The 5,483-nt window shown below is 47.7% G+C and overlaps 1 protein-coding gene across 2 annotated transcripts in view; it reads right to left on the reverse strand.

Moving 5' to 3' along the window:
• MMP28 (matrix metallopeptidase 28) overlaps positions 1-5,457 on the reverse strand; it is a 28,898-nt gene extending 23,441 nt beyond the window's left edge. For both annotated transcript variants that reach the window (XM_025193790.1, XM_006037341.2), the window contains exon 1: positions 5,115-5,457. The gene's annotated coding sequence lies outside the window, so the exon portion shown is untranslated. The remainder of the gene's footprint in view (positions 1-5,114) is intronic.
• Between the last annotated feature and the right edge of the window lie 26 nt (positions 5,458-5,483).

A 5,483-nucleotide genomic window follows, 5' to 3' on the forward strand; every position in this document is an offset into this window, starting at 1 on the left:
GCTTGTGTTCATAACCTCTTGGAAAGATTCCTCATGGGTTTTTTCTTTAGCACAGACGCACACACAGAGATATTACTGGCACGAAGAGTACTGGCTTCTTCCATCACTGAAAAGACACTTAACTCCGTAACCAAGATCTGTAACAGTCACAGATTAAAATGAAAAACAGCTTTACCCTTCCCCATACATGGAACACTGCTCATGAACTGATGCCCAAAGAACATCCTGTCTTACCTGTCCCTCCTTCAAATCCACTCCTACATGAAATTAATCAGCTAACACTAGATCAGGAGGGCATGTAGACCATGATCATGCTGTGCCAGGCAGCAATGCACTCAGACATGCCATGTTACTCTGTGCCCACATTACCACCCCCAAACCAGAAACACTGTAGCGGCATTTGTGTGGAGCTGCCATTTTAGCTCACCTATCTTTGTGCTGCATAAACCCAGCTCTATTGCTTTTAGATCAGAGCATAGCATATGCAAAGCTGCATGTTGCGTCTGAGTGCTCAGTGGCACCAATACACAATAAGCCCTTAATTATCTAGGAGCAGCCATTCACTGAACCTCAGTGGCTCTGCAGCACCTACTCCCATGTCCACTCTTACCTCATGGTAAGTGGTAGTTAAACCAGGCTGATTTAGCCCAGTTTCATTCAGGGATAAGATACCCTGGGTTTAACTTGAACCATGAGGTAAAAGCAGGCATTGGAGACAGTAACAGCAGAGAAGCTGAGGCACTACAATCCCATTCCTTGTTAACTGCAGGGCTTACAATAGTAAAAGTAGTAACATTATGTATGGACTCAAATGAAATTACCCAAATGTAAATAATGGCTGGAAAAGGTTTGGGAATTGCTGCCCTAGAAGATCAATTGAAAAAGATGGATCTTATGACCTAGGTATAACCTAGTGTGTCTGTATTTTTTAAATCTCTTCATGCTTTGAACTGATCAGGGCAGGGACCGGGGAGGGGGATGCTACTCTTACTGATGGTGTGGACCAAGTAGTTTTATTGATCAGATCTTCAAGGCCACTGCCTACTGAAAAGCTGGATCACTTCACATTTAAAGATCCCGAGTAGATGACAGATGCTACTGGAACACAAGTACTTAAAATATTACCTGTTACTGAAACACAAGTCACTTAAGATATTATCTGAATTTCAAATGCAGCCACAAGGGAAGCTGAAATCACTCTAAAAATTAAATTAAAATAAAGAAAATGTAAAAATAGTCACCAGGAGGAGGTGAACGTGTGCAGAATTTCAGGGCTGCGTGTCAGTGGGGACCCATTCTTTTCTGCTGTGCCACCACAATATGATTTCTATTGTTTCAATACACATGCGTTTCACAGAAGAAATACTTCAAAATTTCCCCTTCGACTTGGGTACTAGACCAGAGCAGCACCTCCCCCTTCCTCCTTTCTAACTTAATCTCCCCGACTCCAGGCTCCTTTTACTGTAAACGCTATCACTCAAACACTGACGCTGGGAAAATGAGCACTGTTGTAAATAAATGCAGCCCTTCTGGTTTGCTCTGAGACTGCAACCATTGCCCCTTGAGACCAATCCAGCTGGCCCCACACTGGTGAGCTCAGCGGTGATCTCTCTCAAAATCTTGAGAATAAAGACCAAGCTCCTTAGGGAAGTTTTGCCTGAGGACAGAATATGGTCCCTCACCTCAGATATCAGAATACCTGACAAACCAGTTTGCAGAAGCTGCTGTGCACATCTTTGTCTTTTAAAGCGATATCAACTTGAGGAATAAAATTGTGGCCTTCAGCAGTCAATATTAAAATAATAATAATAATAATAATAATAATAATAATAATAATTAACAAGAACATGAAATCTGCCTGGCTCCGGAAGCTTTCAAATATTTGACTCCTGAGAGTTATTTTCTGCAACAAGTGATGATTGTTCTATGACTGAATTGAAAAGAAAGTAGGATTGTTCCCACTGCAAATTAACATCTGTGACTCATATTACTGGGTTGTTGTTATACACATGGAGGTACATGTTGAAATCTTTTGAACTCATTGACACATCAGTGCTATCAACAGCGCCTGTTTGCAGTTATAATCTAACGAACTTTTTATTCCTCCTCCAATTACAGGACATTTCCTGTGAGGAATGATAGCATCTCACTAATTGCCTCTCATCCCCTGCTGTAACACTGGTCCTGGTAAGGTAGGAATTATACCAGAGCTGGATTGAAATAATTCTTTTTCAGCACCCAATTTTTTTAAAATTGCTTTTTATTGCTATATCGTTTGCAACCAAAAAGTGCAGGGGCCTCCCTATTTGCCAGGTGCTGTATAGGCACATAACAGGAGAAAGCTGCCATCCTAAGGAACTTCTGATCCACATAGACAAGACCAAAGAAAAGGACACCACCCTGTTCAGACCTGCATGCCAGGAGACCTAATGCATTGACTTAACTATGAGGCTGTTCTTCCTCTGCTACAAACTACTCACTCAGGATGGAAAACTTGCCAGTCTTCTCACACCAGCATCCTCTCCTCTTGCCATTGTAGTTACTCCATCAGGTGCCTATGCCTTCAGTTCCTTTAAAGGCTGCTTCAGCCTGTGTTGCTACACTAAAGCCACACACAGGACACCAAGGGAGGAGAAACACAAGATGCATCACACTGCCAGGCAGGCTGCCCCCAGCACTTCATAAGAAACAAGCAGGCAATATCCTCTCCCACCACCACAGGCACAATCCGTTCTGCGCGCACAGAGCCCATGTTCTGGAGACCTAACAGACAAAGGGTTTAGGAACGCTTGGGTGAGTCCAGATGAGCCTGCAGCATTCACGCACTGCACGTGCAGACATTCTCCGTACTACTAATTTGCAATGCTGGGGGGAGGGAGCTGATACTGGGAGATCCCGGTGTAAACCCCCCCATCCCAGCACCTAAAAAAAAGCAGGGTGGTACACGTGGCGGCAGTGTGCATTGCCCGAAACTGGAGTTTGGCCAGCCAGAACCACACTCTGGCTGCTAGCCAGGCTCCCTGCTGTCAGATCACTGTGGCTGCAGCCCCTCCAAGGCCCCCAACAACCCCGTGTAAGGCTGCTGGGGCCAGCTCAGGTGCTGGCTCGAGCCTCCCCTACCCTGCCAGGGGCAACTTGCCACATACTGCAGCACACATGCACGGGCATTCCCTGGGGACAAGGAGCAGCAGCACAACTTTGTACGGCTGCTACCTGTCCCCAGGGAAACACATCTGTGCACTCATCTGGACATGCCCCTTGGGAGCATTTCTTGGCAAAGACAAAATACACACGGGGCATATTTGAAATCTGTGCCTTGCACTGAGTGGGGAGGGAAGATTCAAGAGGTCCGATACAACCATGATATTAGGGGAGAGAAAAAAAATAAACTCTAGATGAAAGGATTTCAGCGATACCCCAGCTTGCCTGTTAACCCCATTTGCCTATTTTAAACTGCCTATTTTAACTGGTCTCCTTTGGAAAGCTGACAGGGATTTTGCCAATTGGGCTGTGCACAAAGCCAAATTCAAGGAAGCAGGGAAGCACTTGCTTAACATGAAGTACATGATTCAGTCTCCTCAAGGCAAACAGGACTTCAGCCTGAGCCGTTTGTTTGAATTGAGTCTCGCTGGCTGCAGCGATTTAGGAAAGTGTCTGTTTTCCCAATCTGGAGCTAAGCGTGGTCTAGTTTCTTCAGTGCGAGAGTAGGACATGCAATATATCCCCTATTCTAATCCTGTCTAAATTCTAACCCTCCCTTTCTCTATCTGGATAGTGGGAAGGAGTTGTCCTCAACATTCACATTTTTTAAGATTACACAGGGGTGGGCAAAATATGGCCCAGGGGCTGGATTGGGCCCTGCAACTGATTGGATCCTGCCCCTGGGGGGCACCTGCCAGTTGACTGGATCTGGTCCATGGCTGCTCCCAAGGCACTATGCATGGAGCCAAGCCTCACCCAGGGAAGCCAGGGCTGTGCTCCCACCCACAGCTTGCATGCACAGCTTCCTGGTGGGGCTGCTCCCAGTACAGCTGCATCCAGCCAGGTGCTACTCTACTCCCCACCCCCTCACTGCTCCAGGCTGGCAGGGAGGGGGAGGGGGATGGCAAGCTGTAACTGGGGAGCTCCTGCCCCAGCACACAGGGCTCCAGCTCCTGGCCACCTTCCACCCACTCTGCCCGTCCAATGCAATGAGCAGCAACCTGTGGGTGGTCAAGTGGGTGGAAGGCAGCTGGGAGCTGGAGCCAAAGCCCCATGTACTGGGGAAGGCAGCTAGGAACTGGAGTCAAAGCCTTACACACTGGGATAGGAGCCACCTGGCTGAAGTTTTATCCCTGCCTGGAGCGGTGCAGCAGGAGGAGCTGCTGCAGGCAGGGGGATCCAAGCAGTCCCTGAGCAGCTGCAGCAGCACTGGGAGCAGCCCCACTGGGAAGCTCTGCATGGCTAGGGTCAGGGTGGGAGTGCAGCGCTGACTGCCCTGGGCAAGGCTCACTCATGTGGGAGGAGCTGTGGACCCCACTGCCCAGGTGAGCTCTGCTGCCCGCACCCCTGCCCCCTTCCTCCCCCCACCCCGGCCAGCCCCTGGGACCTAGCACCCAGGTGCCCCGGCACAATATACAAGAGTAAGACCATTTTGAGCTGTTATGCAATCTCTTCTATATACATTACTCAAAATAAGTCAAGAAAAAACATTTTTAAATAAAATTAAAATATGTTATAGTAGATATTTGATTTTTACTATGCAATTTGTTTTTCATCTATGATTTGTTGAAATAGTATTTTCTAAAAGATTGTGCGTGTGCATCCTTCAACAGCTCACCAAGACTCGTTAAGTGGCCCTTCAGCGAAAATAATTGCCCAGCCCTTTGATAAGCCTTATTTTTTTACCACAGTTTTCATTTGAGACTGGAAAAAAAAAAAAAAAAAAAGCACAATACAAGCCAGGAAGAGACATGATGAACAATTTTCGCACTCCTAGTTAATGCAGTCCAAGTTGCCAACTTCTGCCATTTTAACAGCAAGTCTGGTGCTTTCCTCAGGGCCACCCCAGGGAGCCGGGTTTAGGCAAGAATTTCAGCATGAATTTCAAAAGAAGTGAAAAAAATGAAAGCTACCTCTGGTTTCTAACCCAGCCTCCTATTGCCAGGCTATCCCAGCGCCTCACAGCCGCTGGCGTGCTCATCCTCTCAGCCCCCTGCACGCTGTACTGCTGTCCTGCCAGCCTGCTGACAGGAGACCAAGGCACAGAGACCAAGTGACTTGCCGAAGGCCCTGAAGGAAACACGTGGCAGAGCGGGGAAGCAAACCCAAGTCTCGTTAGCAACCCAGCTGCTGGATCGGCCCTTCTTTGGCCCCGTGCTGGAGAAGAAGCGTTCAAAGATGCGACTCCCGAGGGCTGAAAAGCCCGAGAGGAAGAATAATAAAAAAAAAGTCTGTTTTTTTTTAATGGCTCCCCCTCACCCCTGCGGGCCGAGCCGGAGCGA

Source organism: Alligator sinensis, unplaced genomic scaffold, assembly GCF_000455745.1.
Source record: "Alligator sinensis unplaced genomic scaffold, ASM45574v1 scaffold345_1, whole genome shotgun sequence".
NCBI classification, from domain to species: domain Eukaryota; kingdom Metazoa; phylum Chordata; order Crocodylia; family Alligatoridae; genus Alligator; species Alligator sinensis.